A 13,189-nucleotide genomic window follows, 5' to 3' on the forward strand; every position below is an offset into this window, starting at 1 on the left:
AGAACCAAGCAAATAATTAAAAACTTTTTCCCTCTATAATTTTCAATAAATACTTGGAAGACGATATTCGAAGAAAAACGACAACTGGTAGTATCAAGTGGTTAAGAAGCGAAAAAAAATCACCAGATCACAGACGGGATTTTCAATAAAATTTGGAATATTTAAAAAAAACAAGAGTTCGAACATTTTTATGTCCACATTTTTTAAACTGCTATGCAATTCAAAGTGCTCTTACTAATTTCAATTGAAAAAAAAATCAATTTCAATTCAATTCGGTTTTGTTGGTGAATAATCAAGATACAATAAGTTCTTTTGAGGTACATAACAGAGTTTTGGAGTTCCTTACAGCTGTGTGTTACATCATTACCCACATTGGAACAGTTATTGCTTGTAAATAAAGGTGTCACCAAGAGTAAGAAAAAAATTTAAAAACAACTTTCTAAAATTGCAAGCTAAGGGGATAGAAATAGAGAAAGCTTGAAAAAAAGTTTTATCAAATTTTGTATAAGAATTAACTCATTTATGGGTCATTCCATCCCAAGTGACCACGCGTCCAACATCGATCTTCACCAATTCTGCTCATATTTGGCATGGGGGTTGTTTTTGCCCCAAAAACAAAGAATCCAAAGTTTGGTGACATTTGGTTCACCCCCGCGCCCGTGGCACCCCCCTCTTTTTCTGAGATTTTTGAAAAACCTCATTTTTAAAATGCATTTTGCTAAGAGAAAAGTTTACAAAAAGTGAACTTTTGGGTATGCATATTTGAAGATTTTTTGACGTAGAATCGAATGGCGTACTCAGAATTTACGTACAGTGTTGCCAGATATGAAAATTATTCGCTTTAAGTTTTAAAATGCATTTTTAACCCTTTGGACGAGCACTTACGGGAAATCTGACAATTGCATTCGATTGCTGAGAGTTTTTTACATTAAATTCAATCAAAACCTCAGGGTAAAATTAATATTTCTTGAGATATCACATTTTTAACTTGGAAAGCTCTGTATTGCAAAGCAAATGTTTTACTTAACCATCAATTTTCAACAGTACATTTCTTGAGAGCATAGTAGGCCTAGAAATTTGAAAAAATCTCTTTTTCAATTTCTTAATGGAATCAAGTGAATGACCCAAAATTGAATTTATGTATGTATGTATTGTATGCATGTATGTATGTGTGTATGTATGTATTGTATGTATGCATTTGAACCCACGTCTTGGCATGACTTGGCGTGGTTCACAGATATAAGAAAATGACAAAATGTTTAATTTCGAGCGCTTCAACAGGACCTGAAGTTGACCTGAAGTTAGAATGGAACTTTAATTAATTTACTATGGGGACACTTTAACATCTTCTTCGACAAAATTTTCTATCAAATTTTCTTATTGTCAAAATTCTCAAATATTTTGATCCGGGGAACAATTGTGTGGAACACCGCAAAGCGCTAGGAATTGATCCCGAAAATACATAGGTTAATTTTTTGAGAATGTTTTTAAATTTTGCCAAAAAAAAAATCCAAAAATCCTTCAGGTAAAAATTGGACCCACCAACCCTAACCAAATAAGCTCATATTATCAAGCTAGCTTCTGGGGCCATAAAACCAGAAAATTCCTGTTGAAGCGCTCGAAATTGAACATTTTGTCATTTTCTTATATCTGTGAACCACGCCAAGTCATGCCAAGACGTGGGTTCAAATGCATACATACACAAATACATACATGCATACAATACATACATACATAAATTCAATTTTGGGTCATTCACTTGATTCCATTAAGAAATTGAAAAAGAGATTTTTTTCAAATTTCTAGGCCTACTATGCTCTCAAGAAATGTACTGTTGAAAATTGATGGTTAAGTAAAACATTTGCTTTGCAATACAGAGCTTTCCAACTTAAAAATGTGATATCTCAAGAAATATTCCTTTTACCCTGAGGTTTTGATTGAATTTATTGTAAAAAACTTTCAGCAATCGAATGCAATTGTCAGATTTCCCGTAAGTGCTCGTCCAAAGGGTTAAAAATGCATTTTAAAACTTAAAGCGCATATTTTTCATATCTGGCAACACTGTACGTAAATTCTGAGTACGCCATTCGATTCTACGTCAAAAAATCTTCAAATATGCATACCCAAAAGTTCACTTTTTGTAAACTTTTCTCTTAGCAAAATGCATTTTATAAATGAGGTTTTTCAAAAATCTCAGAAAAAGAGGGGGGTGGACCAAATGTCACCAAACTTTGGATTCTTTGTTTTTGGGGCAAAAACAACCCCCATGCCAAATATGAGCAGAATTGGTGAAGGTCGATGTTGGACGCGTGGTCACTTGGGAAGGAATGACCCTTATACATTTTTAGGAATCGAACACATAATTTCATTTTTTTTTCTTGCAGTTTGTTAACCAATTTCAGAGTTAAAAGGGTTAATCAAGAAAAACCGACGCCACAAAATTCGGCAACCCTTCTAAGGTGTCCGATCCTCGCTCGCTCTTCTCGCTCACACCCCACACGCAAGAATTAATCCAAACTGGTCACCACTTCCCAGAACGCAAGGCATGACCGTGCCGTGCCGTGCCTCCAAGTCAAAATATCGCATCGTGCATTGCATGGGTTTCTCAAACCGTCGTTCAACCTTTCCAAGTTGATGTCGCGACTGACCGAGGCGCTGCACCCCGTGTTTGAAAACGAAAAAACGAAGAAAAAAAATCATGAATCTAAAAATCTCTTACCACTCACCTAATACGAGATTAGTCAACATCAACTTTTTCTTCACTGCAAACCGCTGCCCAGTGGCATGAGAATGGAAAGTGCTGTCTGCTGCTGCTGGTTGGTTGACTGGCTTTGCTGAACCACCGGACTTGGATTGGACTTAGGGGTTGGTTAGGTTGTTTTATCTTCGCCACCAACTATTAAAAAAACGAGCTGGGCTCCTCTCTTCTTATACACTTTGTTGCACAAAATGGTTTCTCATGTGCATAAAATCATAAACATTTGGACACACACAATTGTTTTATCTGTCGGCTGCTGCTTCCACACCACGGACTGTGGGGCTTTCTCACTCTGTACCCTTAATAACTTTTCAGCATAAACACACACGCCTCGAGGCTCCGCGAGGAAGAAAAGCTCTGCTGCCTCTATATAATTTCAGAAAAAAAAAAATAAGAAATCAGCAGCGGCACGATGCAAAAGGCTTCGACGACGATGATGATGACGAGGAGCGAGGCATAAAACGACCGTACGACAACCGATGTGAAAGTAGGACTAACCGAGACTGGCTTGGCTTGTACGTACGTACCTACTACTGCGGGCTAACCGAGCGAACCGAGAGGTGAGACTGGTGCTGGTGCTGCGGTTTAGGTCCGACGAACCGAGGTAAAGGTAGCAGCAACAACAGCACCAGCAACACCAACAACTACAACAACCGGAGCGCGATTCTCGGTGAAAACGGAGGTCTAGAGGGTCAAGTGTGGGTAAACTTTTACGTCTAATGCTTTATGCAAAAAAAGCATTTTTAAGTTTATGATTAGCTCTGTATTCAAGAACGACACCCAAACGAAAGTTCAAATTATATTATCAGTCATTCTCCGTCAACTCTCACAGCAGTTGCCCCGACCCCTCTTCGGTCCCTGATCATGAATCTGAGGTCAATTTTTTGTTATTTCGGGTGGTGGGGCGGTACGACCCCTTTTGATTTTTCCGGATTTTTACTACCAATGGAATGTTAACTTTAAATTGAGGAATAAATTGTATTGAATCCGCTTTGTAAATGCGGCACTAATGCTTTTCATGAAACAAAATTACAAACAAAAAGGAATTCCAAAATGCAAATTTTCGTTCTAATTAACCCTCTACAACAGGAGTGCTCAAAGTTTTTGAATGGCGGGCCAATTTGAAGCTCACATGAACTTGCGGGCCATATGAGAAAAAATGTATTTTTTAATTTCAATCTATAAAACTAACAAAAAAAAAACAAAATATTAGAAAACAGTTTTGTACAAAAAAGCCTCCAATCAAATGGTTAAATTTTATTAAAATAAGAAAATAAAGAAAATACCAACGTAAATATAATTCATCTGCTTTTCATTGCAACATTCGTACCTCAAAAATCGTGATTTCACAAATATAATGAAAGTTTTTTAAAGTTTTATTTAAATTGATGCTATAAATTTATTTTTAAATATATTTTAGAAGGGGTGACACAAGCTTTGTAAAAGTGTGTATTTTTTTAAATTATGTGCAATCTTAATTATAAATAGTTGATTAAGGATTTAAAAAAAATCCCCCTATTTTAATAAAATTTCAATAAATATTTGATGAAAATTTTTAAATAATTTACTGTTTTTAATCACATTTAAACATATTACGATAGATATTTACGATAATACAGCCATTCCACGTCAAACAGGAAGTCTCCAAATCAAAAGTGTACCGGTTTGGCTCAAATTTGGAGTGGGGGTTCTTTGGCCCAAATAATTAGACCTGTATTTTTTTGTTTGGCGATTAGGGTGGTCCTATCCGAAATAGGGTGATCCAAAAAACTACGTTTTTCGTCGATTTTCGCAAAAACCACATTTTTCAAAAAATCATATCTCCGGAACGGCTGAACCAATTTTGGAGCGCCACAATTCGAAAGAAAAATTATTAGTTGGGCTTATAAGGAAAAATATGTTGAGGTCCAAAAAAACCAGCTGAATATTTGAAAAGGTCATATGAAAATTTCATTTGCCGATTTCAAGGTCTCAGGACCAAAGAGCCTATGTCTGAAAATATTTTTCCCTGATTCCTTGTAATATTTTACATAACATATAAAAAAAATTGCGAATATCCATTAACACGTTTCGGAGATATGATTTTTTGAACATAAAAACTGGGTTTTTCGACCCGCCAAGCGCAAAAACTGAAAAATGATGAAAACGGGTAAAAATCAACTTTTTTCACTAAAACTGCGATAACTTGAAAATTTCAGCGATGACCTATACATGTTAGGGTACCAAAAGTTGCGTCTTTTAATTATGAAAATTATGGGTTTCCCATACTTTGATTCCGATTATACAATTAATTTTATATAGGGGAGTTTGGGGTAATATGGACAGTGGGGGTAATTTGGACACCCCTTATAAAATCACGTTTTCTTCGGATATAAAGTGAAAACGGCAATTTAAGTGATAAGGCTAGTACTATTAATGACCTAGGAGTATGGACAAATCAAAAAAGTTGGAATAGGTTAAGTAGTTTTGGTATAAGGGAGTTGCTTGGACGATGTCTGAGATATGTACGTATCAAAATTGTGCATTTTTATCATCAAAAATTGCAATTTATGATAGACCATGCTATGGGGGTAATTTGGACATGGCTTGTGGGGTAATTTGGACATAACTGAAAGTCTCCCTGTCAGGTAAAAAATAACTTTCATGGTTGGTTGAGTTCTCAAAGGGATTTAGAGGGATTTAAAATGTCAAAACGCTCAAAAAGGAATGTGAGCAATCAGAACTTTCACAAAACCCCTATTTTTTTTAATTTCAAAATATAAAACAATTACAAAAACATGCTCAAAAAATCAAATGTTAAAAGGTGTCCATATTACCCCACAAGGTATGTCCATATTACCCCACAAGGCATGTCCAAATTACCCGAAAAAAAAAACGAAACTATTGGCACTACGCCCCCCGGGACATGGCCTTCCTCTAACGTGGGATTTCTGCTCCAGCGCCTCTGACGAGACAGGAGAAACCAAATTACCCCATAGGGGTGTAAATGTGGGGGTAATTTGGTAGATAGGCAAAATGTAATGATATGAGGTGGTAGAATATGCCAAATGCTACCAAAAACAAACATTAACTAAACAAGATAAATGCAAATTAAAATACTAAAAATGAAATAAGAAAACATATGAACAAAAGTTGCTCAAAATGACCTCTTGAAAAAAGGAAAAAAATAAAAAAAAATCGATAAAAAAAATTGGGCAGTAGAGGGTTAAAAAAATATACCTCTCTGGGTTATTGCATATTCAAGTTTCTCAATTTTTAACAAATGAGTAACGGCAAGTGATAACGATTTTAAAAACTAATTTTATATTTTTTCACTGATTAAAACATGTTCTTTTAGGCATTGTACAGTGGGGCGATGTGGCTAGGGCGTCCAATTTTCCCGGGTTTTGAATTTCCCGGGAAACGGGAAAAATATTTTTGGAATCCCGGGATTTCCCGGGATCCCGGGAAATTTTTGAATCAGTAATAAAATCTATGTTTCATTATATTTGTTATGTTTTCATCATTGAATTAGCTTAATAATATCAAATGGTTATAATCCTCACTTCAATCTAAACAAAGACGGAAGTTTTAAAATAGCCTAGAAGATTTTTTTTTGTCTTTGTGGTGTTTAGGATTTTATATCAACTACTATTTTTAATTCCAGTATGATTAATCATTTTTTTATTTGCGAATCAAATTACATAATTCTTTTTTTTTTTTGAAAAAGTCCAATAAGCTTTTGTTTTCCATATGTTTATAGGACCTATTCAAAAAAAACTTTGGAATTCTTTCATATTTTTTTTTCTTTTATATATATTTTATATGACATGACTAAAATGATACCAGTCAATGTAAAATTTTAGATAAGTTTTGAATTCATTGTTTTATATAAAACATATTTTACAAATTATCTTCAAGTTACTACCGCCAACCGAGGGAAAATCAGAACTACAGTCTAAATAGGTACAGGAGATTTTAGAGCAATACATATAGAAGTACAAATTGTTTTGTTCTGTTACTGTTTCAACCGAAGTAATCCAAAACGTCATGCAAATATTTTTTGCTTTAATAGCTGTATTTATTCGTTACATTTGTACGTATTTGCCCTAGATGCCGGTGTTTGATTATAAATAATTTGATATGAGATTGTTTTTTTTAAATTTAAAATCGAAAATATAAGTAAATATATCCAGTTTTTCAAAAAAATAAAATAATAGAGAAAAAAATGTAAAGCACTAGGCATTTTGCGGACCTGGTAATTCAAATTATAATATTTTTTCCTTAAATGCCAATTTAATGCTGAGATTTGCTGAATACAAATTTTAATTCATTTTATTGTTCTACTATTTTCACAACCAAATCTGAATTTCCAGACCAAAATATGATTTTTTTTTTTCAATTTCGGGAATTCCCGGGACAAATTATAGAAAATCCCGGGATTCGGGAATTCCCGGTTTAGGAAAAATCCCGGGATTTTTGTCCCGGGAATTCCCGGGATGGACGCACTAGATGTGGCAATCTAGCGGGACAAAATTAATAGCGCTCTGGGGTTACGTCTTAGAGCTTTGATGTCTTCAGCAAAGTTGCTCAAAAAAATCAGGAATTATAATGTAATTCCAATTTTGGCTACATAGGTGGCGCTGGAATCAACTTTTTCCAGTGACCTCTTAGCTAGTTGGTGTCTCCGACAAAGTTGTAGATCTTGCCAAATTTCGTATAGTCACGGAACATGCCAAAATTCCCAAAAAATAACTGTGCTAAGTTACTGTGCATTGTGAGCAAGCGCGTCCAATTTTACATAAAAATTCCTTTTGACAACAAATTTCTATCTATAATAGAGTCTGGACTGTATTAGAGAGTTATTGAATCTATATAAAAATACTAAAGTTTATGCTAAAGTCATCCTTCTACGTAAGTTTTTCAAATATAAAGTTGAAACATGTGACTTCTAAATAACTAGCATTATTGAATGAATGAAATACACAAAACCCCAATCCGTTTTCACCGAGAACTTTCGAACTCCAGCAACAACAAAAACAACAACAAACAACTAACCACTACACACTAGTTCGAGAGTGGAGCTGCTGCTGCTGCTGCCCCTAAAGACACTTGTGTGTTTTCTATTAATATATCTTCGTCGACATCACCATCGTCGTTGTCGTCGTACCGTCGCACAATGATATAAGCGCGTAAAGGAAGGAAAAAAGAGAATGGCCCTCCTCTCTTTGAACTAACGTCGACGACTGTGTCCACTGAATCTCCAGTCAATTGGAGCCGTTTTTTCTTCTTTTATGTATTTATTATTTTCGCCGTCACTGTCCACTGGTCACCCCGACACTGGACCTGGACCTGCTGCTGAGTTCAAGAGAGATCGAGGCACTTGTGTCTAATTAAACCTTCCTAACCCCGCGAGCGCGACACTCTGCTAATTGCTGCGATGCAGTTTCTTCTTCCGAAATATTGAACTCCGCGACGTTTGGGCCCGCTGGTTGGCCGCGACTTTTAACTCTCTACTGGCACCGCTGACTGACCGACTGACTGGTCAGCAGCGCTGCGATGAATCACTCTTTGCGGCGTGCAGGTATTTGTACACAGAACCAACACCACACCGCACTCTCAGCTTGAAGACCCACGAGAGAACACAGAACATAGCCCAAAGCGCACACACACCTTTGATTCACAAACACAGCCTTGTAGTTGGTGTCGTCGACGACTTCTGGTCAAATCGCTTATGCTTTCCAAACTGCAGCCACAACCTCTTTCAGGTCTCGATGCACAAATCCAACTGATGGTCGCGTTCAACGCAACGTCGGGACCTGCTAGGGTCTCTACCGTCCAACCACCAACACACAGATGTCGTTAGGGTCTCTACACTGCTGCTGCTGCCCATGGGCCACATGGACACGGAGAACGTATACGGTTGTTTAAACCCTCCCGCGGTGCACTGGGACTGGACTCTGACGGGGGGACACGGCGACGGCACACATACGCGCTCAGCCAAGGTCTGCTGCTGGTACTGTTTTTGACGTTCTGCTATGGCTCTCGGCACTGTTGCGGTTATTCTCTCCTTGCTTTGCTTTGGCTTTTGCAGTTTGAACGATTCCAATACGATAGACGGTTTGAACGGGTTTGCTGTAGAAGAGGTATAGTCGGGTTGAGCGTACCGATGTAGTGGCAAAGAAGCACCGAGGGAAATTTGCTGGGGATAAGAAAAAAGATCATTTAAAAATTTGTAAAAATAATCCAACGCAACATAACAAGGTACTCAAAATAATATAACATGTATTGCAGCAATTCTCAATGGGGGTACCGGGCCTACTTGATTTACATGGGAGGGGGTACCAGCCTAGAAGAAGGTTGAGAATGGATGATGTATTGGAATCAGGGGGATTCGATATCGCACTTTTGGATAGATAGTCTGGAATCGTAGTGTTCCCGGAGTAGCCAGAAGATAATTGAAATCTACAAAATATATGTTAATACGGGGCCACACAACACCCAACTATCACGGACAGATACAAAATACACTTTTCCATAATTTTGTAGCCGACCTACCCACCCCCTTTACACAATATCGTTTGGGACCATTCATTAACCACGAAGACACTTTTTTGAGATCTCAGCTGTTGAATCCTGTTAATGAACTCCTTCCATTTTTAAGTATGTCACGTAATATTGTCCGTGGAATCAGATATACACCTTTTTTGTAGACGTAGGCTCGTTGATCCAGACACCGTCAAAACGGCATTAAAAGTTTGATACGACGTTTTCAAATGTTAGGCTAGGTTTTTGAAACTTTTAACTATTTTTCCTTAAAAGCCTATCTAATACCCTTTCGTTTGCACCCAAGACAGATAAAATCGGTTGAAATGGCAGGGAATTATGATTTTTTTTAAATGTGGTTCTTGCAAAAATCGATGAAAATGGCAATTTTTTGGACCACCCCAACACGGCGTAGGACACCCTAATGGCCAAATAAAAAAACGGGTCTGATTATTTCGGCCAGGGAACCCCAGAAGAATGTTCCGAGCACTTTTGTTTTTTTTTTCATACTGTTTCGTGGGGAATTGCTGACATATCAAACATAAGAGTGCGCTGACCACGGGGACGCGTAGTCTCGTTTTTGCATGCTCATTTTCATGTCTTTTGCGTCACTTTTTGTGTGCTTTGATGAGTGGTTATAATTAATAGGTGGAGGGATTTTATTAAATGATCATTATTATATTTACACTAAACACATCATACTAAACACATATTAAACAGTAAACTGGAGCGTTTGGTACAATATGTCCACGCATCCTTCCTCCTTTGTAGTTTCTGTGAAATGTGATCCGTTTCAGAATCCTCTCTGCGGTAATCACAACGTAGTAGGGCTGACCGTTTTAAATTTTACAATACATTTTCGGGTGTTCTAGGATGTACTGCAAATATTAATAATGACAAGAAAAGTGCTTGGGGCGTAATCTCATCACAAGACTTTCCAGCATGCTTTCATCGGACTGGCTACGTTTGTGTTAGATTAGATTAGATTAGATTAAAATTGCTGATATATCAAACATAACAAACAATTTAAAAAAACATTTTGAGATGCAAAATCGAATTTGCAATCATAAATGGCTCAACCCATTAATATAAAACGCATGCTTTTAAAGTTATAGAGCAATTCCAGCTCAAATCAGGATTTTTTCTGGTACTTTTGTACCCGACCCTCTCCGATTTCAATGAAACTTTATAGACATGTTATCCTAGACCTATATAAGCCATTTTTGTGTATATGGAGCCAATAGTTCTCGAAAACAACATTTGAGAAGGGTGTAAGGTATTTAAATATGTTTGTATTGTGCAATTTTAAAATTACTGTATCTCGAAGCAGTTGCGTCGTATCAAAAAGTGGTCAAAGACAAACTTGTAGGAAATTGAACGAGCTTTCTGAAAAAAATACACTGAAACAAAAACACACGCCACTTATATGAGATTTTTTGATTTTTAAGTCTAAAACTTAAATTTAAAGGTGATGTTGTACAGCCAAGTTATCAGGGCAGCATGCCCTCTGGAGTAAGCCTGCAGCGTTGCAAAGTCAGGAACAATCCACTGGTAGGGTTTCCTCGGCAATGTCACTTCAGGTCAGGGATGCCAGATACACAGATTTGTCTGTGTTTCACAGACATTTGAGCTCGTGTCAGACATTTTTTGAGGTACACAGACTTTTTAAAAATTTCATTAAATTGTTATTTTGTTAAAATATCAATCGAAACTTATTTCGTTAGTCTTCAAATGCTTAAATACACAATTTTAGATAGATTTCTATGACTGTAAATTGATTTATTTGAATTTTAGACAAAGACACAGACATACACAGACTTTTTCACAGACATTTTAAAAAATCATGTGGCATCCCTGCTTCAGGTACTTACTTCGGTACACTTTTGCACCTTACTCACTGCACTATTACTTTTAACTATAACTGGACTCCACTTGTATTTCTTTCTGAGGGAAACACGTTGGTAGGATGATCTTCGAACTTAATTTTATTGAATCTTCAACAGGGTTTTGTTCCAGGTTGGATAAGTTACAGTAGCAATGTATGAATCACCTTATGCTTGATCAAGTTACGTTAGCATTCGATATCTACGTAGAGAAATTTCGTGACCGAGTACATCCCTTCGACGCCCTAGTTTATTAATTAATTGATCCGATCTTGAATTCGACACGTACCCCAAAGGGTCAAATAGTTAAGCAGGTTGCCTACATTTCAAGCAACACTTAGATGTCCTGAGATTTCAAATCATTCTTGCTAGATTTACCGTTTTTCTTCTATGGATCTTTAAGAGCGATTGAACGCATTTGTAACGTTCTCGTCCATTCCTCCTGTAGGATAGAAAAGGATGGCATACTAAAGACCATGCCTTCTATTAAGTTGACATTATGTAGTCCAAGCAGATGCCAGACATTCCTGGAAATCGATCGTACGATCTCGCCCGATTCTTCGCACTTTCAACATCTTGTGCGCTGATAACAATCGATTCTTTGTATCCTCGCTTAGGGAGCGTTCTTTTATTACGTAACGCAAAAAATCGGATTTTTAGACCCCCTCCTCCCCCCCTCGTAACAAAATTTCCATACAAATTTTAAAAATTTTGTATGGAGCGTAACACGGCCTCCGACCCCCCCTCCTCCCCAACTGCGTTACGTAATAAAAGAACGTTCCCTTATGTTTTACTGTGACGCCACTTGGTTTTGACCTTGATTCTACAAATTTTGTGACTTCTCGCGACACTTGCACTTCGTTTTGGTCATCGATATTGAGTTTGTTTTCTACTAGGCTGATTCCTAATATTAATTCCTTTCGCGCGGCGACAAGTGATGTCACGATTATTTTTTCGTTCAAAATTTTTGAGGAAATAGCCTAAGATGTTACCAAAAGACTGACGAAAAATGCAGGATGGTATGTCTCTCCTAAAAAAATACAAAAATCATTTACTAAAACTGTTTTTTTGAAAAGTGGTCTAAACGTCGACATTTTCAAAAACCGGTAGTGGGAATCGATTCCCCAGACAATTTTACATAAAAATCTCCATATTGACCATTGTCCTATGTCCAATTCTTGGGAAGATACAGCGGTTTTAGAAATAAAAATGTTGAAAAAATGGGTTTTTTTTGTGGTTTTTTGGCAATTTCTATATGACAGACTTGGTTTTTCAGTCTGGTAAATATTTTTACCGGAAAGCTCGTCCAATTTCTCATAAGTTTGTCTTTGACAGTATTTCAATTGGATGTTAGGGCTTACAGATATAAGCTTAATTACATTGCTAATAACTGAAAATAGAATTTTTTTTTTTAGTGTGGTAGAAACCTGGATAGTAAATTAGCTTATATCTGTAAGCTCTTACATCCAATTGAAATGCTGTCAAAGACAAACTTATGAGAAATTGGACGAGCTTTCCGGTAAAAATATTTACCAGACTGAAAAACCAAGTCTGTCATATAGAAATTGCCAAAAACCACAAAAAAAAACATTTTTCCCAAGAATTGGACATAGGACAATGGTCAATATGGAGTCTTTTATGTAAAATTGTCTGGGGAATCGATTCCCACTACCGGTTTTTGAAAATTTCGACGTTTAGACCACTTTTCAAAAAAACAGTTTTAGTAAATGATTTTTGTATTTTTTTAGGAGAGACATACCATCCTGCATTTTTCGTCAGTCTTTTGGTAACATCTTAGGCTATTTCCTCAAAAATTTTGAACGGAAGAAAATCGTGAAATCACCTTTAAAATTAAATTTTAGACTTAAAAATCAAAAAATCTCTTATAAGTGACCTGTATTTTTATTTAAGTGTATTTTTTTCAGAAAGCTCGTCCAATTTCCTACAAGTTTGTCTTTGACCACTTTTTGATACGACGCAACTGCTTCGAGATACAGTAATTTTTAAATTGCACAATACAAAA

At 36.5% G+C, this 13,189-nt stretch overlaps 1 protein-coding gene across 7 annotated transcripts in view; it reads right to left on the reverse strand.

The window, feature by feature from the left end:
* The window catches only part of LOC6033822 (MICAL-like protein 1), a 61,655-nt gene extending 52,933 nt beyond the window's left edge, over positions 1-8,722 (reverse strand). The window contains exons 1-2 of one of the 7 annotated variants that reach the window (XM_038258741.1): positions 8,411-8,722; positions 2,727-3,124 (exon numbers count right to left, since the gene is read on the reverse strand). The gene's annotated coding sequence lies outside the window, so the exon portion shown is untranslated. Of the gene's footprint in view, positions 1-2,719; positions 3,125-7,795; positions 7,934-7,975; positions 8,361-8,410 lie in introns of those variants that run through there. The other 6 variants (XM_038258743.1, XM_038258744.1, XM_038258740.1 and 3 more) reach the window with 6 other exon arrangements.
* Positions 8,723-13,189: the final 4,467 nt, after the last annotated feature.

Source organism: Culex quinquefasciatus, chromosome 3, assembly GCF_015732765.1.
Source record: "Culex quinquefasciatus strain JHB chromosome 3, VPISU_Cqui_1.0_pri_paternal, whole genome shotgun sequence".
Lineage (NCBI taxonomy): Eukaryota > Metazoa > Arthropoda > Insecta > Diptera > Culicidae > Culex > Culex quinquefasciatus.